Source organism: Triturus cristatus, chromosome 3_1, assembly GCF_964204655.1.
Source record: "Triturus cristatus chromosome 3_1, aTriCri1.1, whole genome shotgun sequence".
Classification (NCBI taxonomy): domain Eukaryota; kingdom Metazoa; phylum Chordata; class Amphibia; order Caudata; family Salamandridae; genus Triturus; species Triturus cristatus.
Window position 1 is genome coordinate 613317071 of NC_140583.1, and position 27638 is coordinate 613344708.

Consider the following 27638-nt stretch of genomic DNA (forward strand, 5'->3'; position numbering starts at 1 on the left):
ATTACACCAGTGATTTCACGCTTCCTCCAGAAATAGAAGGGCTTTTTTGCCACTCAACTTTAAAACAGACCCTTTCTATATAATAAGAATGGAGTATCGCCATTAAAGTTGAGCCTACTAGACAGCACATGCTCAGTCTGTTGCGAGGCAAAGAAAATACAAGGTCTTGGTGCCTGTCCATTGCTTACCATTGATTTGCTTGTCATTCTTAGCTGCCTGCTTCTTTTTGATGTCCCAAGTTGTCAGTCTTGTATGTCCCTCCCATGGATCATTGACACTTTACAATTTCTTTTATTGACTGGCATCGCAACTTTCACTGCTTGCTTTTTAGGTCGAGGGACCATCCGGTCTGCCGAAGGCAGAACCGGAAGTCCGGAGATTTAATGTTTTGGAGAAGAGGGGCTTGAACCCGCCCCTCTTCTCTCCTCTTCTCCATTGGCTGGCCTCTTGAATGCTGGCCAGCCATTGGAGAAGAGGATTGTCTCTCCAAACAGGCCCCGTCCTTTTCGGATTCGGGGGCGTGTTTTTTGCTACTTTTCTCATTATCTCCTCCAGCCAATGGCAAGAGGAGAGAAAAGAAAAACACGCCCCCGAATTCGAAACCGCCGCTGCCTTTTTCCGAGGCATTTCTGCTTCGCCTTGGAGAAAGGCGGTGGTGTCTCGGTAAACATTCACAGCCTATTTTCTGGTGCGGTAGGTAAGCTGGCCCAGGGAGACGTGTATTACACTTATAGCCAGGTGAGTTCACTGCCAATGACGTCTGGGTGAGGTATCCATGGATCTCCACACTGGCCCCCAGTCAGGTGATTAGCACAGCGCTCTCAGCCCTTCTAAAGACGAATCAGCCCTGCGAGAAATCACCGGGCCTCTCCCCACGTCTCCACAGGGATCCCGGCAGTGATGGACACACAGGGCCCGAGGGAGAAGGAGCCGCACAGCCAGGCCGACCGCCGCGCCAATGCAGCTCACAGAACCCAATCAGGCTGCCCGCACGCACACTGCACCCCCCACGGCACTCGAGGGACTGTAAGGCCCTCTCCCAGACTCAGTCCCCCTGCGGAGCGGTAACTGTTAGATCGAGGCGCACACTACTCACTCAACACTCGCAGCCTGATTTGAAGTGTGCCTATGGGGGTGGGAAGGGCAGTCCAGCAGCTATGCAGCAGACAACGGCATCGGAACACCGACCGGCGGCCCCCGCTCACCTCCTATCTCAGCTGCACCACTCCACCACAGCGACTCCAGCAGGGCCTCGGGACGCGACTCTCAGAGCTCATAGGCTCCACACCCAATACTGAAGCTCAAATGTCCTGGATTCAAATGCTCATTCCTGAAATCAGCCTCTATTCTGAGTACCAGGGAAATGCCTTTTCCACTCTCTGGAGCTGAGCAGGCCTGAAGGGAAAATCTAACTCTTTCCTTCGATTCACAAACCTCCTCTGCTCACTTCCCCCACAGGAGCACTTCTCTCCACAGCCTCATCGGCATTAATTGTTACATCAGCAACAATAAATAATTGTATTTTTTCTTTCCATAAACACGAACAATAAACCAGCTCCCAAAATGAAGACAAATGTTTTCTATTTTCTTCCACCAGCTCGCGCTAGCTGTAATCCCCCCTCAAACTCACATGGAACAGGAAAACAAGGCTTTGGGGACATGCATTTTCTCAGCCTGCTCCTATAATTGCATTTTCTTCATCTGAAATGAAACGTGATTTCTATTGGGATAAGAGATATGGCAAATTAAAAGGAGGAAGAAAAAAGGCACCAGTGGAAACGCTGAGCGTGGGTAAAGATACTCAAAAGGACCGGGTTCCATTTCTGAATCCGCCCAGGATGGTGGATGAATTATACTTCCACCCGTACCCAGGGCATCATCTGTGTTCGTGGTAGTGGGCACCGGCGCCCATTTTTGGGGACCGGAATTTATCTTTCATCAATACCCTTTGGCCCAGAGTAAAGCAGAACAAGTATTTACAATGCAACGGTCTCGGCATTGTTAAAGTTAGAGCTATTGGCATTGCTCATGACATTATTTTTGTTTTTAAAACATGTAAAGAAATGGCATTGTTATTTACAATGTCAATAGCTTAATCAGTGTGTGTGTAGGGGGCTCTGTGTGGGTGGCTCTGTGTGGGTGGCTCTGTGTGGGTGGGTGGCTTTGTGTGCGTGGCTCTGTGTGTGTGGGTGGCTGTGTGTGTGGGTGGCTCTGTGTGGGTGGCTCTGTGTCTGTGTGTGGGTGGCTCTGTGTGTGTGGGTGGCTCTTTGTGTGTGGGTGGCTCTGTGTGTGGGTGCAAATGCAATAGGTCTCGCATTTGAGAGTGATTAACCCCTTGTGTGCCACGCCCTTTCCCCGCCCTGTGCCGGGCGTTGCATTAGCGGGCGGGGTTCATGACGAGCTGGACTCGTCATGGGCACAGCGCAACCGCGGCCCATGACGAGTCCAGCTCGTCATGGGCACACAAGGGGTTAAGCTATTGACATTGTAAATAACAATGCTGTTTCTTTAAATGTTTTAAAAACAAATACAAAAATAATGTCATGAGCAATGCCAATAGCTCTAACTTTACCAATGCCGAGACCATTGCATTGTAAATGCTTGTTTTCTTTTGTGTTAAGCACTATTAATGTGTGTGGGTTTTCGAGCTGTCTCCCTTGTTTACATCTCTCCCCCAGCATTCCTGTGTTGCTCTCTGTTGCCCAACTGCTTCTCCTCGCCCCCTCCCTCTTGTGCTCGCCAGTATGCTTCTCTCTGTTGCTTCCCCCAACCAGCACTCTCCATGTTGCATTCCCCCAATCTGTGCATTGATTTCATCCCACCCTATTGCTTTTTGTCCCCTCCAGCTCTTTCCCTGTCGTTTCTGCATCCTCTCCCATGTTGCTTCAGTGCTTCCCCTGTGTTCCTTTGCTGTTCACCTCCACTGTACTTTGTGTTGCTTTGTCGTGCCCCCATCCTTTCCTGTGTTACTTCCAACGTCTGCTATGAAAAAAAAGGCTTTTCTTGTTTTATTTTCTTCTTAGTAACAGTTCCAACTCAGATTGATTACTAAAAAGAAATAAAAGTGCCTGTGTCATTGTGTAGGTGTGCACATGTATGGTGCGTGCACCTACAAAACAACACGCTCAAGCCATGTTAAACGCGGTTTATGTATTTTTTTTTTTTACTTTAGGCATGCTGCTCATGGATGCTGTGCAGTGTAGCTAAAAACAGCTGGCAAAGCCAATAGTTCACAAAGATGAGACCTATTGGCTTTGCGGATGCTTGTTTTAATTTAATTCATAAATAAAATACCCTTTCTATAAAAAGTAAGGCGCGAGAATAACCAGAGATATTGTATTCCCATAGATTTTTAAGTAAGCTGCAAGATGGAAAATAAACACACAAATGGATAACATATTTATATTTGCTGTTTCTTTTTTAGGCATTAATTGGCACACATAACATATTTACAGTTGTTTTGTGGATTTTCATGCACAGTAAGTTCTGACTTATTTTTATTCAGCTTTTTGCAGTTTTTGATATATAATTACACACCTCTTTAATCAGACCCTGCAACTACGACCAACATATGACAAAACGTTCAACACAAACTTGTTTAATTAAGACAATTCACAGGCCTCATTTCCACCTTCTGCAGCTTTCGGGCATCCTGATAGGGCTCCTAGAGGCAATCCAGTTAACAGACTTGAAATGTTCAAAACTTCACACTATAAAAAAAGGAGTGTCACTGGAGAATTTCTGCTCATGAAAGTTTGATCCTGACAATTTAATTGCAAGGAAACTTGCTCTGGGCACGAGTTGACTAACAAACGACTCTTTATGTAAGTACGTCATATGCATTAGCTGCTTTATGAGTGTTTGGTCGGTGACTTCTCCAAATTTCCTCAGGCCTTAAATGAATGAGGGCGTCAATTGCATAGTAACAGGAAGCACAGAGCCTCCCTGGGTCTAGAAACTGCACATGCCACAAGAGAGCAAGTGTCAAAAAGCTCAGGGAGCAATACACAGGCCTGTAAATGGGAGCCTGAAACAAATCAATTACAAACATGCCCTTTGATTACTTCGATTCAAGCTTCCTTGTCGCTGTTCATACATTTCACTAAATTGAGGATACCTTGTGGGACAAAGATGCTCCAACCCATGAAACAGGATCTGGCATCTGGTGCCCAAAGACCACCAAACAGGTTTTGCCCCTGTATTTAGCCCCAGAATCCATTTGGTAAAGAATGGGAGGTCTCCACAGATTCGGAAAAGCAGCCATGTATATAGCAGGTAACTGGAAAATATATGCACCTGAAGGATGTCAGACGCACCTGACACAGTTCCCTAAGAACCGCGTAAATACTACCCACAGCATAAGTTCTATTTCTTTCCTCTTAAAATTTGGGCTCATGGAGCCACTGCATCTCTGCTCCCTGTGTTGAAATTTCACTGAGGAGGACAGAGCCCTTGAAGTTAAATATGTGGGCTGCATCCTCGTTTTCTCAGTGGAACCTAGAAGGCAGCCTTATGGCAAAAGGTGACTGATTCTGTCAATGCATTGGGAGATGAGGTATGGACCACTGGGGTTATTAAGAAAAAATAACAAGATGAGAGGAGGCGTGTGAAGGAAATGTTCTTCAGGACTGAAATGGCTAAAGTACTTCCTGGAGACCAACTGGAGCAGTCTCCATCTCGCCTCCTCAAGAAGGACATCCTCTCCACCATGCCAGGTAAGATCATACCCCCTCACCCCCACCGCCCCACTCTCCACAACTGGCAGGTTTCTCAAGTCCATGTCTGAAAAGACAAGGCAGTCCCGTTCTTTTTATTTGAATTATGGGACTTGAACTACTGAGTTTATACTGGGTTCAACAAGACTACTACTCCCAGAATTCCAAGAAAAAAGACCACAACTGGCCCTGGCCTAGCTTGTCATGCATCGACTTGGAATTTTAGCAGCTATGAATCCATCTCTATAAAAACAAACCTACAAGCACTCATCAATATTTGCCCTTCACTCATAACTACAGTTCTACTCACACACAAGATAATGGGAGCGAACAGCAGCATCTCATAGGTTCCACAAATCTCTGCTGTTACCTTGTGGCATGGTGAAGCTCTTTCCCCACGCACCATGTTAGAAAGTAAGTTTCATTATTTCCAGACTTAACACCCACTGTCCACCTTGCCATCAGCAATATTTCTGTCATTTTTTAGAGGATCATGCCCGAATACCTTGTTTTTTATGGAAATCTGGCTCAGTGAGTCTCCTATGCCGGATGTGATTGCAGTCCTCCCACAAAACTACTCCATTGTGGGGAGGGATAGATTGGGCAGAATAGGAGATGGGGTTTCTATGGTATTTAAAGGCAAATACAAATGCAAAAATCAGGATCTGCCTATCTCTGCCAGAGAAGCGGTGTCTTTTGCACTGAAACTTACACCCAAATTTACACTCTCTCTCACCATGATCTATTGTACGCCAGGCAATGCAGGCAGTTGAGGCAATCTACTGCCTGATTTATTTATTCCCCTCTAATTATCAGATCAGCTAATGTATACTATTGGGGACTTGAATATCCACAGAGAGGACCCTCTATGTCATGGGTACTCACAAACTTTCTCTCGTGGGCCAAATTTACAGTGTGGTTTATGGCCGATGGCCACACTGTTGGCGGACGGGGGCAGTGGGGGAGGGGGTCGGGGCTAAAGCAACAAAAAACACACAGGCCCCTGCAGCGGACGCCTTCGTCCACTGAGCCACCAGACTCGGCATACACACATCTCTCCCTCTCTCTCTCTCTCTGTCTGTCTCCCTCCCTCTCTCTATCTCTCCCTCCCTCTTTCTATTTCTCCCTCCCTCTCTGTCTCCGTCTCCCTCTCTCTCTCTATCACTGTCTCCCTCCCTCCCTCTCTCCCTCTCTCTCTCTCTCTGTCTCCCTCACTCTGCTTGTCTCCCTCTCTCTCTCTCTCTCCCTCTCTCTCCCTCCCTCTGTCTCCGTCTCCCTCCCTCTGTCTCCCTCTATCTGTCTCCCTCCCTCTGTCTGTTGCCCTCCCCCTCTGTCTCCCTCTGTCTGTTTCCCTCTCGCTCCCTCCCTCTGTCTCCCTCTGTCTGTCTCTCTCTCTCTGTCTCCCTCTCTCTGTCTCCCCCTCTCTCTCCCTCTGTCTCCCTCCGTCTGTCTGTCTCCCTCTGTTTGTCTCCCTCCCTCTGTCTCTCTTCCATCTGTCTCCCTCCATCTGTCTCTGTCTGTCTCCCTCTGTTTGTCTCCCTCCGTCTCCCTCTATCTGTCTCTCTCCCTCTGTCTGTCTCCGTCCCTCTGTCAGTCGCCCTGTCTGTCACCCTCTGTCTCCCTCTCTCTGTCTCCATCTGTTTCCCTCTCTCTGTCTATCTCCCTCTGTCTCTCTCCCTCCCTCTGTCTCCCTCCCTCCCTCTGTCTCCCTACCGCCCTCGGTCTACCTCCCTCTCTGTCTCCCTCCCTCTGTCTCCCTCCCTCTGTCTCCCTCCCTCTCTCTGTCCCCCTCTCTCTCTGTCTCCCTCCCTCTGTCTACCTCTGTCTCCCTCCCTCTGTCTCCCTCCGTCACCTCACCCGCTGCTCTCACACCCTGCTGTCCTCGTCGCCCTCGGTCACCTCAACCTGCATGTGTGTCACCCCGGGCTGAGACAGAGTGGAGATGCATGGGCGCTAAAGAAGAGGTGAAATACAACAAATCCTCATTAACAAGTGAATGGTCTTTAAAAGAATCGCCCGGCCCCCATAGCTCCGCGCTGCTGCAACCGGCGGTGTTTGCTGAAACTCATCTAAAAAAAACAAAACACAGGTACAATGTCGGCAAGGTCCGCGGGCCGCCAAGGAAAGCATGCCGGGCCGCTGGCGGCCCGCGGGCCGTACTATGAGTACCCGTGCTCTATGTAGTACTGGTCAGACCTTAATTGAGGATTTAGGGGTATGGAATCTTAATCATATGAACGCTACTCTGGCCCAGCAAGCAGGTCACCTTTTAGATCCTGTCTTTTCTAATATAAAATAAATTCTCCTTGCCTCTGGTGCCACTTTTGTGGTTGGATCACTTTGCCGTTCCTTTTTCTGTGCTTATCCATCCTGATCATCTAGGCAGTAGAACATATCTCAGACTAAGGTGAGGGCTTGGCCAAGGATGGATATCGTGGCTCTCAACACCATCTGCGGAACTCGATTCCCAACCCATTGGAAGAGGTCAAGCTGGATTAGCCTCGGATTGATGGCTCTCTAGGAGGCTCTTTAGACCGTGTCCTACCCTTAAAAACCTGTCGACTCACCAGGTCAAACATCCCCGGCCCCAGGGTTTACTGAGAAATTACAGGCAGTGAAAACTAGCTGTAAGGGACGGGAGAAGTTCTGGAGGCTTAGCTACAATGGAACCTCCAATCTCAAATATAAAATGGCTTTGAAACATTATCATAGCCTCTGTAGAATGACTCAAGTCACGTTTCACTCAGATTAGGTCATTTCTGCCCAAAACTGTCATAACAACCCCAGGATATTCAAGGATCTCTATCTGGGGCTGGAGGGGAGCCCTCTCAGCTCAACATCCACCTGCTTCTGAGGACCCATCCTCTCTAGACACCCTTCTAGCTCACCTGAAACTGATCACTTGGAATGCTCTGGATTTGCCTCTATTTTTTCACTGCTATGCAAAGAAAGGCAGACCTATCCTGGCAATTCGGTCTGGACTGTTCCCATGGGGCACGGGGTCAAGACTGATTTGCATATGGCTGGGTCCAAACTGGGGTGGCGTAGTGGGCAAAAGAACGATGGTTTTAACCCAGATCTTTTCACTGAGGGAGAATGTTTGCATTGTCAGCATTCCGTCAATCATTTGTTTGCTGTAACACTTTTCGCCCAAGTGGGATGGGTATGCCCAGACGTAGGTCCCTTGCTCACTGTGCCACTGGATTCAAGCTAACCTGGCTGATGATGGGTGACATACCCTGAAACTGGTCCCAGGATGCTTGTTTCCGGTCCAGGGAGGACCCGGCCTGGCAGTTTGGTCTGGATTGTTCCCATGGGGCACAGGGTGAAGACTGATTTGCATATGGCTGGGTCCAAACTGGGGTGGCGTAGTGGGCAAAAGAACGATGGATTTAACCCAGATCTTTTGACTGGGGGAGAATGTTTGCATTGTCAGCACTTCGTCCATCATTTGTTTGCTCTAACACTATTTTTTCACTGGCACAAACCATAAGATTTGACTCTCCTCAAGATCCTCTTCCCCCAGTTAGGCTCTGCCTCTTGGATCCTTATGTCAAGTTGCCCCTGATAAGACTCCTCAATTGTTCTTTACAGGAGGGGTGATATTACTCAGCCTTAGAACCATGTCACGGTTCTACTCTTATGAAGAAACCCAATTTGCATCTTTCCAATAATTCCAACTATAGACACATTTCTGTTCTCCCAATCCTGTCCAAAGTTATAGAAAAACATGTCTGCAAACAACTTTCCACTTTTGTAGAGTCTCAACGTTTTCCACATGACTCCCAGTCAGGGTTCAGAGCAGGACACAGCACTGAATCCACCTTCCTTGGGGTCAGAGAACATCTCAGGTGGCTTCTGGATGAGGGTGAGATGGCAGCACTGATATTACTAGATCTTAGCACTGCCTTCGAAACTGTGTCCTAAGAATGCTTCCATTAAGACTGGTGCAAGTGGGGTTCGAGGGAGCTGCACTTTCCTGGATGTTCTCTTTTTTAAAGGACCAATCCTTTTAGGTCTCCCAGGGTAGCACTTCGTCCATCTGTCATACACTGAGCTTCGGGGTCTCTTGAGGATCAGCTCCAAGCCTGTCACTCTTTAACATCTATGTCCATCCCCTGGCCAACCTGGTTGAACACTGCGGTCTTACTTTATTCTCCTATGCGGATGATAATCAAATCATCTTCTCTCTATCATCTGCTCAGGACCATAATTCTGTGTCCTTGAACTTCTGCCTAGCTCAAGTAGCCTCATTGATAAACAACAACTCGTTGAAACTTAACGGGGAGAAGGCTGAGGTGCTGGTGCTTGGAAATAACCCATACTTTTGGGGACCTCAGCACTGGCTGGATGCTTTGGGCAATATTCCTGTCCTGGCCCTTAAAGTCGAGAATCTTGGCTTTTTAGTGGACAGTGGGCTTTCCATGACATCTCAAGTGTGATAGGTATCTGCGACCTGTTTAGTGACCCTGAAATGGCTATCGAAATTTTCTGGATCCTTTCCATTTCTGCCTAAAAATCTGACATCCAGGCACTTATTTTGTCTAGATTGGATTATTGCAACATCCTTTACTTGGAGGTTGTTAAAGCCTCCATGAGAGGTACACAGGGTCTGCAAAACATGGCCTCAGTCTGATTCACAGATTACCAAAACATGCATCAGTTACATCCCTCCTCCGTGAGCTTCATTGGCTCAGGGTAGAGTATGGCATCCAATTTAAAGCCTTGTGCTGCGTCTTGAAAGCAAGGGCAGGGGACGCCCCTACCATAGTACAGCCAGATTGATTGCTTCAGCTAGGGAAGAAGTCAGTGCCACTGTGACAGCGCAACACGCAAGGCAGGTCCCGCAATGTAAACCACCTACACAGACAGGTATGTCCCTACGCTAAAAAGCTGACTAATAGCCAATAGAGGATTGCTCTCACTTGTTTTTGGTATCCAAATCAGAAATGTCAATATGTGTTTAGCCATAGCTTTTAATTGTACTCCAATTTCACTCCTTTCTCCCGTTTTATATAGTTCAAACTAAACCTGAGGTATTAGAGCACTTTGCATGGGTGCCAGTTACATTACACAAGGTAAATTTTTATTTTTATTTGTTAGACACAGGGACATTAAGTGATTCACCCAGAATCACAGGATGTTGAGCCAGCACAGAGACACATAACACCTCAATCTTACCTTCTTGTGTATACTGGTATCCCAATTTATAGCAATGTTTTTATTTTGAGATGTCATCAGTGATGCCACTGACCATGTCATGAGTGATGTAATATGTGACGTCATCAGCAGTGCATTGGGGGGACGCGAGTCATAGTTAGCTCAACTAACTATAACGGCCACATTTCTCTGTTTTTTTACGAGTGAAATATCCAACTAACTATAACTTCCTTGAAACCTGTGTTTTTTTCAGTGAATCCCTATGTTTTTTTTAAATGCTAATTTCTAACTTTAAGGACCCTAAAACCTATGTTTTGTTCCTGTTAATTTCTAAGTTTTTTTAAATGCTAATTACTAACTATAACGTCCCAGAAACCTTTGTTTTTTTCAATGAATATATATACATATATATCTATGTATTCTTATGATGCATTCAAGCATTGTAATAAACTCAGAAACTGACCTGAATCAATGCAACTGGGCCCTTCAGGCGGAAGGCGGCCAGCAGCTTCAGGTTTTAAAAATTATTATTATTAACCCATCCACCCGTTTTTGCACAGGTTGTTTTTTAATGTAGTTTTCCACTGCAAAGATTTTTTTTACTAATGCAATAAAGTTCAATCAACCCGTCCACCCCACCGTACTCGCTCTCCCCTCCTTGCTCCCCCCACCCGCCTCACCACCCTTTGTTAGAAGCAGCCACAACTGTCTATAGGGAATATTGTAACTATTCAACCAGAATGCTTTGACTTCTCTGTTAGTGTAAGAAAGCCATAAACTCATTCTTTAGTTCTATTTGTATGAGGCTGTGTTCACCTGCTGTTTCCTCAGGAGATTTCACTTCAGGGCACAGCAGCTTGATTCGCACCACATCTGCCACACCACCCTTCCTGCTAATTAAAACTTTGTGCAGTTTTTTTGTTCTTTCCAGAGATACCCTGGGGTGGCTGGAATACATTGAAAGCCATCCTGTGCAGTATGTAATTTCAAAGCGCCAGAGTCCGAGCAGTGCATGTTGACCTTGTTCATTATTACCTCAGTGGGGACCGCGGGTTTGGAAGTCCTCTAATCTCTTGATGCTAGATATTTATTTTCTTACTTGCACACCCTGCTGAAAACTGATCACACAACATTAAATTGCTCCCCGATGCTGTGAAAGAAAGTCACCAACACCAGCTGCAGGGAGTGGAAGAACAACAAGCATTTGCAATGCAATAAATATTGCATTTGGGAGAGTTAGAGCTATTGGCGTTGTAAATAACAATGTCTTTTACCTATGTGTTTTGGTTTGAAGTGTAGTGGATGTATGAGGTGTGGAATTATGTGGGTTGTATTGGAATTGTTAGCTGTGGAATTGTGTGGGGTGGAATTGTGTGCTGTTGAGTGTATGTGTGTAGTGAAAGTATGTGGCATGGTGAATAGATAGGGATGAGAGCTGCACAGAATATGCAGAAAGGAAGATAGAGAGGGATAGGTAGTTTGTGCAGGGAGTGGTGAATGAACCTGAGACAGAGGAGCAGAAAGAGTGTGTGAGAAAGAAGGGGAAAGAAAGCCACAGATACATGAAGAAGGAGGACCTGTGTATGCAGAAGACAACCTAAGAAGAGAAGCGGAGCATGGGTTTGAGGGACGGAAACCATGAAAAGGTGAGTGAAAGAAACTGTGCTTGGTATGTTAGTGTCGGCAGTATAGAGAGGAGATAGGGAGTGTGAGAGATGAGAAAGGATAGTGGGGGTGCGAGATGAGAAGGGGTGAGGCAGCAGATACATTTGTTTTACGTGCTGGTGGTGTTTTCTCAGAAGCCTGTACCAAAGAATGTCAAGGCTGCATTGGCTTGATTCCACCTCAAGCCTCTTTCTCTCACCACATTACACTCTGCATCTTTATTTCACTCTTACACTGCTATTCAACACCTGCTATCTCTCCCTCTGTTGTTTTTCCTCTCATTTATTTTTTGCAATTTTATATAGCTTGAACTTCGCACACAGGAATTAGCATGCTTAACATGAGCATCATATTACATTATTTTGTAAGCATGTGGATATTAAGTGATTTGCCCAAGATCGGTATTCACACAGAATTTTTAGTTGGAAATGTTAACTTACACACATATTTATTTATTTATTGTTACCCCTCTACAATCCAACAGTTTCCCTACTGTTGCACTGATTAGAGTGGAAATAGTAAATTGTATCCCACCACTATCCAACACTTTCCCTACTGTTATAATTTTTGGAGTGGGAATAGTAAATTATATCCCTCTGCAATCCAACAATTTCCCTAATATTGCACTGACTGGAGTGGGAAAAGTAATTTTTACCCATCCACTATCCAACACTTTCCCTACTGTTGCACTTATTGGAGTGGAAATAGTAATTTTTACTCCTCCATTATCCAACACTTTCCCTATTGTTACACTCACTGGAGTGGGAATAGTCATTTTCACCCCTCCGCTATCGAACACTTTCCCTACTGTTGCACTGTCTGGAGTGGAAATAGTAAGTTTTATCCCTCCACTGGCTAACACTTTCCATATTGTTGCACTCACTGGAGTGGGAATAGTAATTTTTACCCAACTGCTATCCAACACTTTCCCTACTGTTACACTCACTGGAGCATGCAGCCTACATGGAGAAAATGGCCTCCCCATAGACGTCTGGTTAGTCGGCGTCCCCACCAATCACAATGCTGCCATTGCAGCGTTGTGATTGGCTTAGGGGAGGGGAGGGAGGCTGCCTACTTCCTGTTCCTGCCAGAGGCACAGGGCAGCAGGAGAGCAGGAAAATGCGGGACCCGGCCAGGAGCTGAGACAGCACGGGACCCGGGAAGGTAAGTTTACAAAAGAATTAACCCCCCACACGTGAACCCCTGGGTGACCCCCACGTGACCCCTCACCCATGAGTCATGCCAGCCACGACTGCCCATGTAAGATGGCCTTGTTGGGGACCATCTGCTATTTGTTGGTGTTAGTGTAGTATGCAATTCTTATTGGTATTTCCTGAGCCTACCCTCGGATACCCACCTAATCTTTGATATTCCGAGTGAGAAACAGAACAGCAAAAGTAGCTCACAGGAGATTTTAGAATGCAATACAGCTGTTTCCAACCTTAATTTATAGCATAGAAAGGGATACTTTGCAGAAACATCTCATTACATGAACAAAACGGCTAGATTCTGCTCGCAATGGAATGTCATTCAAAATGTCACACATTTGGCACCGAATGTCACACATAAAAACACACAAACACAAAAATGTCACACATAAGCAAATTGAAACCTTGGCAGCTATGAATGGGTTGTCTTCACAAAGCTGATTTTGCATCTTTCTCTGCTTAGGGTAGCTCGGATTCCAGGCCGTAGATAAATGTGAGCCACTAGAGTGCTTCGTGTTTTCGAACTGCCCTTTTTGTTTTGTCATCAGGCTGAAGACAGGTTATTTTTATCACTTCTTTCTTGTACATAACGTATTCAGCACAATACAATAATATGCATCCGGGCCCAGGTGTCTCTTCTTTATCACTTCTTTCTGGTACATAACGTATTCTGCACAATACAATACTATGCATCCGTGCCGAGACGCCTAAAAGCATTTGTGTGTGACTGCCACAACGGATCCACCACCCCATCCCACGTCCATCTTATGCCGCAAGCAAAAACCCCTATTGAAAAGTATTCTAGATACACAACAGGCAGGATGTGTTTGCTATTTAATTATGATTGGCACATTTATGTTTCCTCACTGACTGATTTTATTCCATTTCAGTATTGTTCTCTTCTTCACAGTGGCAGCTCCTCCATTAGGGTGGCGGAGCATCACCCCAATCAATCAATCAATCAATCAATCAATCAATCAATCAATCAGGGGTTTATAAAGCATGCTACTCACCCGAGGGGGTCTCAAGGTGCTGCGGGGGTGGGGTGCAGCTCTGGATCAGTCGAAAAGTCAGGTCTTGAGGTTCTTCCTGAAGGTGTGCAGAGATGGGGAGCGTCTGATGTTGACTGGGAGCTCGTTGCAGATCTTTGCTGTGACGTAGGAGAAGGCTCTTCTGCATGCTCTGGTTCTGCAGATGTGCGGGGTCTTTGCCAGGGCGAGGTCGGTGGAGCGGAGGTTCCTTTTGGGTACGTGGAAGGAGACTCATTCGTTGAGGTATTTGGGTCCGATGTTGTGGAGGGATTTGTAGGTGTGGGTGAGTAGCTAGAAGGTTACTCTCCTCTCGATGGGGAGCCAGTAGAGGTCTTGTAGGTGTGGGGTCATGTGCTTGTGTCATCAGGTTCCGAGGACAAGTCTGCCTACGGTGTTCTGGATGGTTTGGAGCTTGAGTAGCAGGGTTTTGTTGATTCCGGCATTGAGGGCGCTACCGTAGTCCAGTCTGCTAGTTACGAGTGTGTGGGTGATGGTCTTTCTGCATTCGTGGGGGAGCCATTTAAAGGTCTTACGGAGGATGCGGAGGGAGTTGAAGCAGGTCGAGGCGACGGCATTGATCTGGTGGGTCATGGTGAGGGAGGAGTCTAGAATAAAGCCGAGGTTCCGGGCGTGGTCCGTCAGGGTGGTTGGTTTCCGAGGGCAGGGGGCCACCAGAAGCTGTCCCACACCATGGGGGAAGGACCAAGGATGAGGACATCAGTCTTCTCCGAGTTCAGTTTTAGGCAGCTGTCCTTCATCCAGTCAGCAATGTATTTCATTCCTTCTTGAAAGCTGAGTCTGGTGTCTTCGGGGTCCTTTGTGAGAGAGAGGATGAGCTGGGTGTCATCTGCTTTTTTGCGGTGTGTGAAGCAGAAACATAAAATGGTAAAATGACCATTTTCTGTTTCTCACACTGCGAGAAAGCAGAAGGGTTTGGTTGGGGGCGGGCGGGTTGGCCTATGTCTGCTCGAGAGTGGGAGTGAGTTGAGTTGAGTTTAAAATATTTGTAAAGCGCTCGTACACCAGCGGTTTCTTGGCGCTACTGCTAACCAGATCCAGGGCTAAAAAACGGGGGAGACTGCTGGGAGTTTTATCGAAGGATTTTGTGAACAGATGAGCTTTGAGATGTTTGCGAAATTGCGGGTACAGGGTAATGGATCGCAGATCCAGGGGAAAGGAGTTCCAGAGGATCGGGGCAAGAGTAGCAAATTTCGAACCTCCCCACTTCTTAGCCCGGTAGCGTGGGATGGTGAGGAGGGACTGGGAAGACGAGCGGAGTTCCCTAGCGGGTACATAGGGGGTGATCTCTGAGGAGATAAATGCTGGAGCCAAGTCCAGTCGGGCCAAGAAGGTGATGGAGGCGAGCTTGAATTGGATTCGGGCACGCACAGGGAGCCAGTGCAGGGATTTCAAGAGGGGGGAAGAACGATGAAATTTGGGAAGATTGAAGACCAGGCGGGCCGCCTGGTTTTGTATCTGTTGCAAGCGCCGTAAACTATATGCAGGGATACCCGCATATAGGGCGTTGCCGTAGTCCAGGCGGGACACCACCATGGCTAAAGTGATGAGTTTGAGAGCTGAAAAGGTGAAGAAGCGGGACACCCTGCGTATAGTGCGCAGTGAAAGGAAAGAGGAAGATACCACAGAGCTAACCTGGGAGTGAAGGGTGAGTTGGGAGTTGAGTTTTATACCGAGGGTTTTGACAGAGGTAGAAGGTTCCGGAGAGGGGCCAAGAGAAGGGGGCCAGAAGAGAGGGGACCAGGGGCTGGATGAACCACCCGTCAACACCAGCTCGGTCTTATCAGGGTTGAGTTTAAGGTGATTGTGGTTCATCCAGTCCCGGATGTGAAGCATGACAGATTGAAAATTAAGGACAGAAGAGGGGGAAGAGGAGAGGTTAAAGACCAGCTGGAGGTCATCCGCATAATTAAATACGGCGACCTCCATTTGTTGAAGAGAAAAGATAAGAGGGGCAATATAGATATTGAACAAGAGGGGGGAAAGGGAGGAGCCTTGGGGAACCCCGCACTGGACTTTTCGGACGTCCGCTGTAAAATCACCCAGGCGAACGGCCTAGGTGCGGTCGCTCAGGAAGGATGATAGCCAGACCAAGGCGGTCCCTCCGATCCCGGCCGCCCCGACACGGGAAAGCAAGATGGTATGATCCACCGTGTCAAAGGCGGCCGAGAGGTCGAGGAGCACAAGGGCCTGGCGCCGGTTAGTATCCATACCCTCCCTGAGGTTGTCCAAGACCGAAATGACAACGGACTCCGTAGAGTGTGCGGGGCGGAAGCCGGCCTGGCGGGGAGCAAGAGCTCCATGAGTCTCTACAAAGGAGCTCAAAGCGCCGGTGACATGGCGTTCGAGCACCTTTGCCAGAAAAGGTAAGAGGGAGATGGGGCGGAAATTGGCAGGGACAGAAGGGTCCGCCCCAGGTTTTTTTAGAATCGGCACAATAACCGCAGACTTCAGGGGGGAAGGAACCACACCTTTAGCCAAAGAACTGTTAAGGAGGTGAAGAGGAGGATCCGGGCAGGAGACAAAGATGTGACGGAGAATGTGAGCAGGACAGGGGTCGAGTGGAGAGCCAGATTTAACCAAGGGTACCAAGGAAGATAAGGCTTCCTTAGATATGGGGGGGAGGGCAGTGAGATGTCCCTTGGGAGGGGGACATTGGGGATCAACAAAGGAAGGAGAAGGGGGCGGGATGTTAGCTTTAATAGTAGAAATTTTATGGATGAAGTAGTTATTGAGGGAGTGGCAGAGTTCCTCGGAGGGGGCGGGCTTCAAAGTTGTTCTGTCAGAGAACGCCAGGTTATGGACAATCGTAAAAATCTCCTTAGGCTGGTTTTCTGCAGCAAGAATTTTGGAGGAGAAGTAGGCGGTTTTGGCCACCAAGATGTCTTTTTTGTACTGGGTAAGGATGTTGGTATACTCCAGTCTTAAAGTGGGGCAATAACTTCTCCTCCAAACCCGCTCCGCGCAGCGTACAGTAAGTTTGGTGGCCTTCAGCTCTGCGTTAAACCACCGGTTGGCATCCTTGTCACGCTTGGAAGTAATACGTTTGAGCGGGGCAACAGAGTCACTGCCAGTGGAGAGCCACTGATCTATGGCCTCAACCTGGGAGAGGGTAGAGAGGCCCTGCAGGGAAGGGAGGGAAGTGATAAGAAGGGAGGAAAAATCTTCCGGGTTGACACGGCCCCATGCTCGAACCCAGATGTTTTTGGAGCGAGGGGGATTAGCTGGGGGGTAAATGGGTAGGGAAAAAGAGATAAGGTGGTGGTCGGACCAAGTGCAAGGCGAAATAGAGAGGAATTCCACGGGACAGTTGAGGGACCAGATCTGGTCAAGAGTGTGACCCTTGATGTGGGTGGGGGAGTGGACATGGGGGATGAAGTTGAGGGATTGGAGGGTTGTCCAATGCTGCAGGCCCTGACTGTTTGGTCGGCCCTCTGGGGCCGACCAAACCAGTCATGCCTAGTCTCCTTGTTCTCCATGTAGGCTGCATGCAGCCTACATGGAGAAAATGGCCTCCCCATAGACGCCTGGCTGGTCGGCGTCCCCACCAATCCCAGCACTGCCATTGCAGTGTTGTGATTGGCTTAGGGGAGGGGAGAGAGGCTGCATGCTTCCTGTTCCCCTGGACCCGGGATGGTAAGTTTATTTTTTTTTAAATGTATTCCCCCCCACCGCGTGAACCTTAGCGAGACACCCCCATCCCACCCCACCTCTGTGAGTCATGCAGGCTGCGACTGCATAAGGCTCTCCCACATGATCAGTGATTGAAAACCTGTAGGATACCAAAACTGAACTTATATTATCAGCTCAATAACTTTGTTGTTCAAGCATAGAGTCTATGTACAGATAATATTACTGTCTCTGTACAGATAATACAACTCACCAATCACGCCTCTATTTAAAGAAAACCATGTACACTGTGCTAAAAAAAAAGCCCCTGCACCATCCACCATAGGTGCACCCTGCATGCCATAAAGCCAATCCTTGCTCCTATATACTACAACATCACATATCGGTTACAGTAATATATGGCCAAGTCTAGGAAGGTGTATGTTTTGGGTATTTCTTAAGGAGGGGGTCTCCTCCATTATCGTGGAAGAGCGTCACCCCAGTGGAAAATAAAAATGATTCTAAAACCATTTTATTATTATTTTATTTTACTTACTGCCAGCCGAGGTTAGGGCAGGGCCATCCTGGCGAGCATCACATCACAGTAGGGAGGAGTGTTGGGCGCTTGTAAGTGCACATGCCAGTTTGGCCGGCCGTCTTACATCAGCCAAACAGATATGTGCACTTATTTTTCTCCAACCCAACTGTGTTGAACAGCCGTGTTGGAGAAAAGCCACAGGCTCGCTGTGCCTGAGTGAGCGTCAAGTCAGCCCGCTCAAGCCAATCATGGCACTTCTCTCATGCTGGTAAATAGTATTACCAGCATGACAGCAGTGCCTTGATTGCCCCCTGGGAACCTGTGCAGCGTGACCAGTGTCGGCAGAGGAGCACCAAGTGTTTTTATTTATTATTTTCCCCTCACTCCATCTGCGTTTGCATTGCTTCACCACCCAATAATACGAACAGCTGCCGCATTTTTTTAAAAAGTGTGGCCTTAATCGCCTTTCTAGATTTTTTATAAGGCTCCATTGGCTTGGAAGGAAGAGACGCTTCTCTGTAGTCACATTCTTTAAAGCTAGTAAAAAGAAGCGTTAAATAACCATTATTCATCTCAGTGCGTGTATACTCCTATGCTATGTATGATTCATTTCCTGGATAACCAAGTAGCACTACCTGCTCTCTTTGTTGTTTATATTAGGTGGCTCTTGTCTTACTTGTATAATATATATATGTTGTACTCATTTAATTCTAGGTTGGTGGACATAGATGAGTAAAAAGAATTCATAGTGGTACACAGATATATGGATTCTGCTAACAAGGCTCTTCCCGAATCCCGCATTACGGGCACTCAACACTCCGTGCCACTTATGTGGCATCCAAAGACTTAGTGGAATCCATATGAGTTTTAACAATATATTTAACACATACCCCTTTTAATGCACCTCCAGCTCTACTTCTGTGTTACTTGCCATTTTTCATGCTGGATTAGAAGAGTGTGCCCCTAACGTGGGCTGCAACATATGAAGACAAAAGGGGAATGCCGAATAAAATATGCAATGTTTATGTGCTGGGCTAGAGTATATAAGTTAGACCAGAGAGACTGAACACTTATTATAACCAGAATAGACAGAGACAAAAAAGGAAAACCAAGCAAAAGATGCAATGTATGTGTACCTTATTACAGCAGTACAGAGACACTATACAGAATGTACGCTTCTATGCCTGAACAACTATGTTATTGAGCTGATAATATATGTTTGTTTTTGTTATCCTACAGTGTTTTGCATCATTGATCAGGTAGAAGAGCCTTATGTATCCTTTTCACACATCTCTAGAAGTAGAGAAGGGTAGATAGGGAGGTCTAGTAGTCCTAAAGAAGGCCAAGTGAACCATAGGTCATTTTATTATATGGCCAAAGCATGTGGGCAAACAAGGGATGTGGGGATTAAATTATTTTTAATAATGGTATGGGGCCTGTCGAATAAAGAAATTTAGGGTATTCCCATGACAATTTTTAGTCTGAACTGGACATTTGCAATAGTGCAGATAAAAAGATATATCTATATAAATGTGTTTCCTAATGGTGATAACGAGTAGGTAGTTATAGTTAGGACCAAAGTTTCCATAGGATAAGCATTTTTTCTATTGCCAATAACTTTCGCACCACTTGACGAATCTTCCTGAAATTTTCAAAAAATGTCCCCTTCTTTGGTCTAGCTGCTGTGTTGAAAGTTTTGGGGTGATCCCTCAGACGGGGGACAAGAAAAAAGGGGGTCCCAAAATGCATTTTCCCTATTTTATGTCTATGGGGATTTATCATTTTTTGAACACTACAGCCAGAACCGCTGAACGGAATTACACCCAATTTGGCAGAAAGCTAGATGTTGGTCCAGAAAGCGTGCTTTCTGTTATTTGGTGTAAATCCATTCAGTAATTTCAGAGGTATTCAAGTTTTAAAAATATAGATATCTGGGAGCCCAAAATCATACTAAAATCCTACTGAAATTTGATTGACTGCCAACACTTCCAACCAGGAAGTGTTCGCAGCCATCTTGTGAATTGGGTCACAGGAAAAAACTTAAAAAAAGAAAAGGGGGCAGGGTAGAAACACCCTGACCCCCTAGGCCTCTGGGGGGGGGGGGGGGGGGTTCCCACAGGAATGCGCAAAGCCGAAAAAGCTTTAGAAAAACAACTTCAGCGGGAGTCGCGCTGGATCTGCAAATCTTGACTTAAATTAAAAAAAACAGTGCGGGGGTTCCTGCGCTTTGTTTATTATTGCCCACCGGGTGGGCTAGGTCCCAGGGGCATTATGTAAAAACAGCAGGGCCCCCTCTTCTGGGGTATATTATGCCCCAGGGACCACACCTCAAAGGAGCTTTTTTTGAATATTAAAGCGCGGGACCACCCCGATGCCCCAGGGGACTACCACCTCTCCGGGGCTTTTTTCTTTAAAAGGGGGCCATTAGGACCCCCCCGCCACGGGGACCACATTCTCCCGAGGGCTTTATTTTACATTCAGTGCGGGGGCTGTGCAGTCCCCAGTAGCCCCAGGGACCACCACCTCGCTGGAGAAAAATCAGGAGTGGCCCCCCTCCTGGAGCTACAGATGGCCCTGGGGAGCGCCACCCCCCCCCCCGGGCCGGCTCCTGCTATGTTCTGGGGTGCCCACACCCGGGACATAGCTGTTTGCTATGGCTTGGCGGGAGCTTTACCGCTCACGCCAAGCCATAGCAAACTGTACTAGCTTTGCAGCAAGCGAGATGCTCTTGCTTGCTGAAAGCGAGCATGATTGCGTTCACACAGAGAGAGCTGCATGTTTGCAGCTCCCTCTGTCAAATCAATGCCGGCTCCCGCAGGAGGCTGTGAGCCGGCAGGGACCACACAGGCCTTGAGGCTCCCTACCGCAGTCCCTAATACCAGAAAGTGGGTGCCCTGGGTGGGGCCAGGGAGCCCATAACAGAGGCCGGGCCCCAGGGGGTGGGGTTCCCATGGCCAAAATCAGCCCGCAAGGGGTGGCAATCAGCCCCCCCTTTAAGTTTATTAATGAGTTTTTTCTTAAAAAGGCCGGACCACGGAGAATGGGGTCCCAAGGCCCGAAATCCGCCTAGGTAGGGAGGCTGTGTAGCCCCTCTCCCCATTTAAAATCAGGCCTGGCCCCAGGGGATGTGGTCTCTGGTGTCCGAAACTGGCCCAGGAAAGCAGGGCAATGCGGTCCCCCTCCCCGAAAAAATTATGAATTTTTAAAACTCTGTAAGTCGCCTTAGGCCATGTCCCCTTTCTCCAATGCTCTGCAAATGCGCTTCCTGATGCAGTGCTGGTTGGGGGATGAAGTCCCCTTTGCTCCAGAGGGTCCTTGGGGGCAAATAAGCCCTGCTGCCACCTCTAGGAAGTCCTAAACAGCAGAATTGCTGATAGGTCTTAAGAGGCCACACTCCCCTTGCTCCAACACTCTGCAAACACCACTCATGGCGTACTGATGGTTGGGGGTATGAGGTCCCCTTGGATGCTGAGGGTCCTTGGGGGCCAACAAGCCCTCCTGTTACCTCCAGTAAGTCCCACAGAGTGTGATTGCTGAGAGAACTTTGGAGGGCATGGCCCATTTCTCCACCACTCTGTAAACGTACCTCCTGGCACACTGCTGATTGGGGGATCAAGTCCCCTTGGCTCTAGAGTGTCCTTAAGGGCCAACAAACCTTCCTGTTACCTCCAGTTAGTCAGAGACAGTGGATTTGCTAAGAGGTCTGTGGAGGCCCCGCACCTTTTCTCCACCACTCTGCAAATGCGCCTCCTGGCGCACTGCTAGTTGGGGTATGCAGTACTCTTAGATGCAGAGGGTTCTTCCGGGCCCAGAAGCCCTCCTATTACTTTCAGTAAGTCCGACACAGCAGGATTTCTGAGAGCTGGTCAGAGGCCCGCCCTCTTTGTCCACCACTCTGCAAACATGACTACTAGTTAAAAAAAACCATAGAAATTCACTTAAAAAAACAAAGGTTACAGGGACGTTACAGTTAGGAAATAGATTTGAAAAAACCTTAGAAATTCACTTTAAAAAACAAAGGTTATAGGGTCATTGTAGTTAGCAAGTAGAATTTTAAAAAACGTATAAATTATTTATATTACATATTAATAAATATATATATACATACACACATACATACACATATATAATGTATATATTTTTCACAAAAAAACAAAGGTTACAGAGACATTATAGTTAGGCTCAGGTGTCACTCGTAAAAAACCAGAGAAATTCAGCCGTTATAGTTAGTGAGCTAACTATAACTCACCCCCTCACAACGTGTGAAAAAAGGGTGCGTTTGTAATGTTAATTTCCATAGGAACGTACAGCTCGAACCACTGGACGGATTTACACCAAATTTGGCAGAAAGGTAGATGTTGTTTCGCATATTGTGCTTTCTGTTATTTGATGCAAATCTGTCTAGTAATTTTTGAGAAATTTAATCTAATATTATAGATATATTTGTGGCAGTGGATATTTCACGATTAATTGCAAATGCACGTGCTAACAGGAATTCTCTGATTGGCTGGACGCAACCTGAACAGAAAGTTGCAGCCGCTATTTTATTGTAAGTGAATGGTTCCCAGGGTTAAAACTTTGTGTGAAAGCTAACATAAGGGGCTAGGGTGGAGTTACTCTGACCCCATGTTTGAGAAATGGGTGTTTTAGTGACAGTTATGCGTCCAAAATGGATTTTTTTAATCATGTGCAATATTTGAGACGACGACGTGACCGCCAGTGCCACCTCCCATGTACCATCGCGGGGATGCCGTGACTACTGTTGTGTTGTGGGCCTTGGGCCCACATGCTAGGGAGAAAGATGACACAGAGACAGTGTGTATACTACTGGAACTCGTCACAAGCACGTGCACCCGGGCCCTTTTATTAACAGGCTCACGTCACCCGTGACGCCTGTGATGGATGGGTGTCAGGTGCATGTGTATCCAGCCCTCGAGGTAGTGGCTGGAAAGACCAGAGCGTGCTGAGACACTAGAACGTGTCCAGCAGGACACAACAACTACCGACGTCATCGTGAATATTGGGAAAATTATAAAACAATATCTATATATTTGTACACTCTTGACAGTCATTTTCACACACTTATGTATGCACTTACAAACTCACTCAGACACTTCTGCACCCATTTACATATCCACTTGCACACTTATGCATCCAGTCACATACTCACTCAGATACTCATTCACTCACTCACCTATCCATTCAGGTACTAATGCACTCACTTACAGATTTACTCAGAGAGTGACGCACCCATGTACAGACCCACTGAGAGACTCACACACCCACTTACAGACCCACTCACGTATGTTCTCATAGACCCACTGAGACACTCATATACCCACTCGCAGATCCACTGAGATGCTCATACACCCACTCACACTTCCATACAGTCACTCTCACACACAAACCCACACACCCACTCAGAGCCTCACGCACCCACTTACTCACCCAGTCAAGGCTCATGCATACACGCACAGACCGACTTAGGCACTCGCCCTCCCAGTCACAGACCCACTCAGACACTCCTGCATGCAAGCATTCACTCACCCACTCAGAGACTTATGCTCTCACTCATAGACCCATTGAGACACTCATACACCCACTCACAGATCCACTCAGACACTCATACATCCACTCACAGAGCCACTCAGACACTCACACACCCATACCATCACTCACACCGCCACTCATGGACCCACTCAGAGACGTATGCACCCAGATATTTATACACTCAGAGACTCATGTAACCACACACAGTGTCACTCACAGACCCACGCACCCACTGACAGAACCACTCAGACATTCACCCTGCCAGTCATAAACCCACTGAGGGATTCATGCACTCACTCACAGATCTACTCAGACACTCATGCACCCACTCACTCACCCATTCAGACACCTACATAGACACTTGTGTATCCACTCACAGATCTAGTCAGACAGTCATATACTTACTTACAAAGGCACTCATGCACCTACTCACAGATTGAGTGAGAGACTTACGCAACCATCACAGACCCATTGTGACACTGATGCAACGACTCATAGATGTACTGAGGCAGTCTCGCATTTTGTTACAGAAGTATTGATAGACTGATGCATCGTCTCACAGATCCCCTCAAATACTTAAACAGTGAATGAGAGACTTAGTGATACAGTAATACATGCAGTCATAGATTACACTGAAAACGTTATGCACTGTGTTATAGAGATATTAAGGGAGTGGTACATGCTATTATACAGTCATTTAGATAGTAATGTGTATAGTGTGTTGTTCTAATTCGTTTTGCAGTTACATGTTTTGAATGTGGGGGTGGCAGTTGAATGTCTGCAATTGTATTGTCATTCCGCAAAGTATTCAAGGTGATCGTGGCTACCAATTCCATCATAACGCCCGCGGTCTCCGTGAAAATGGAAAATCGTTTTAAATGTGTTTTTTATGCAAACTCTACAAAAATGTGACTTTAAATAGTGCTGTAATAAACCCTAAGGGGCCTATTAGGATGGCGGGCACCCTAGCGCTGCTGGGACCGGCCATCAGTGGTGCGGCAGACCCGCACCGGCAATTAGGATGATACCGCCACCGTGGCTGTGGCATCCCCTATTCCCAGTATTGTGGCGGGCGGTGCTTACAGCATCGCCTGCCACAATGCTGGGAATGTACATCGTGCATTGGCATGCACAAGGTGACAGGCACCGCGCGGTGCCTGACACTTTGTCCATGCCAATGCAGGGGGGTACTATAGGTACCCCCATGATACCCCCCATGTGCACCCCTCCACCCCCACCCAACTACCTGGGCAAAGACTGCATGCCTTTCCGAAAGGCACATCTCCACCTGCATGCTAATATGAATGGCGGTGTCTTGCAGACACCGCCACCATGTTAGACCCTTTTTCCGCCTGGTCTCCTGTGAGACAGGCGGAAAACCGGCGGCCAGGGTCCCCCTGCCATCCAAATATGGCGGGGGGAAATGGGAGGCGGGCGGAGAATAGTGGCGGGCGGATCGCCACCGCCGTACGGGCGGTGGCGATCCGCCCGCCATTATAATAGACCCCTAAGTGTCTAAAATGCTGTAAACTGTGTGCATATGTCCTTCGCACCCCCTAAAAAAGGCGCGATCATCGTGGTTACTGGAGTCATCGCAACTCTCAGTGTAATCATGGGAAGTAGGGTTCAAACTACAAATATATGTGTGCGAATATGTTTTGAAAGCAATGATGCGGTTAGTAATGTGTGTATTGCAATATGCATTTTCTAAGTTAAAATGTTTGAATGTGGCTGTGGTCATTGAATATTTGCTCTTGTTTTACGATTTCGCAACATCATTGCGGATTTTATGAAAAATTTAAAAAATGAAAAAAACAAAGGTTACAGGGGAGTTCTTTTAGGAATTTGCATTTAAAAAAACCTTATAAATTCACTGAAAAAAATAAAGGTTACAGGGAAGTTATAATGAGGAAAAAGAACTTAGAAATCCACAGAAAAAAAAGGTTATAGGGATGCTCTAGTTAGGCTGACATTTCACTCGTACAAATCCAGAGAAATTCAGTAATTATAGTTAGCTGAGCTAACTATAACTCGCGCCCCGCACAATTCACTGCTTATGACCTCACATATTACATCACTCATGACATGGTCAGTGACATCACTCATGGCTTCTCATATTAGCTACATGGCGAAGTAAGCTATATATATATTATATATATTACCTACTGGCAGTCTCTAGTAGGTAGTTATAGTTCGGGCCTAGTTGCCATAGGAAAATTGCAACATTCTATTCCCAATAACTTTGGCGCCGATTGACGAATCTTCGCGAAATTTTCGAAACTCATGGGGCGCTCCGGTCTGCTCCTATCTTGAAAGTTTCGGGGGGATCCAGCAAGCGGGGGCTGAGAAAAAAGGGGGTCCCAAAACATGTTTTCCCCATGCAACTTTCCATAGGAACGTTTAGCCGCAGCTACAGCCCGAACTGCTGAACGGAATTACACCAAATTTGGCAAAAAGGTAGCCCTTGGTTCAGAGTCGTGCCTTTTAGTTAAATGGTGTAAATCCGTTCAGTAGTTTTTAAAATATTATTGGGAAAAGAAATATATATATCTGGGCGGTGCCTAACCACTCATCTCATCGTGAGATCTGATTGGCTGTCGTACTTCATCCAAGAATTGTTGGCAGCCATCTTGGGACCAATATACATGATAGCACCTCATTAAAAAACATTGCAGTTAATAGAAGGTTTTAAGACTTTAGTTACATTATAAATCATTTGTTGATGGTACCATACTCATTTTAGGAATTGTGGTGTGTTCTAAGGTGATTTTACTATGTGAAAAAGCCTTCTTCTGTGATATCATGAATCATGTTTGAGACAAAACTATTTTCTCATGCATTTCCCACAGAGGTTTGGAAGGTGATCTATACGCTAAACTGAGAACATATTTTCTGTAAATTCACATTATCTTTCTCAGTCATGTGAGAATGAAGTCTGACATTCTCAGTAAAGCATGTACATCCAACAAGGGCAGAGACTGTCAGTTGATTCCTTTGTGTTCTACTGCAGCTTCCCAGAGCGCTAACAGTCCTACTTATGACAAACATATTGCACACCTGAAGCCATCTTGATTGGAATAAAGTGGTAACTCTTAAAACATTTAATTTGCAAAGGAACAAAATGAGGGGGTTCATTTTGCCGTAGAAAGTATGATTAGTGCTGCAGAAAGAAAAATTAGGGCACATTTTGACTTCTCAAATCCTCTTCTATTTCATTAAAAGATTCTGACAGGCAGACTGAAACATGCACTTTCAATACCAGCAGCAGACTTCCCTGGTGAGCAGTAGCTTTACTACAGTGGTCTAATGAGCAACTAGAGTGCTAACATTCAGGATTTATGGCAAATGTGTCACACATCTGAAAGCCTTTTTGATGGAACTAAAGTAAAAAACTGAAAGTATTTCCTACTGAGGAGACTGCAGTAAATGAGGAAATTAGGAAACTTCATAACAAATAAGTCTCCCAAGATGGCCACCAGAGACAAAAGAGCCCAAATGTAGCACAAATATCACCCAGATGTAGCCCAAATATAGCCCAATGACAGAATGTCCCAGAGTGTTCTTAAGAACAACTAGAGCGCTTACTGTATTACTTATGACAAAAGTATGGCACACCTGAAGCCATCTTGATTGGAATAAACTGGTAACACTTAAAACATTTAATTTAAAAAGGAACACAATGAGGGGGTTCATTTTGCCATAGAAATTATGATTAGTGGGGGGCGTGGCTAGCCGAGCAGCGAGATGGCCGCTCTTTGAGTGAGCTCCGCCGGCTACTCCGATTAATCCTTCCATGATCCTGTTCCTGGCGACTGTGGAACCCCACACCTCCCGGGTTCTGCTGCCTACACCCTGGTGATCCTCCGACCCGAGCCGGGAGCGCGGGGACGGCTCCCCCTCGCAGCGGAGACGGTCGACTTTTTTGCCGGCTGGCGGGCTGATCCTGTCCCGCGCCGGAAGTGCCTCTCGCCGGGAGCCGCGAGTCACGGTGGGCCGCGGCTGCAGAGGCCCCGGCGGATTGAGCGGCACTTGCTGTGGTCGCCTCGCAGCTAAACCCCCATTGCTGCCGACGGAGGGTTCCCCTGGCGGAAGGCTGCGGAGAGATAGAAGAGACCGGTGAGTCTTGGCGGTACAGCCGCGCCGT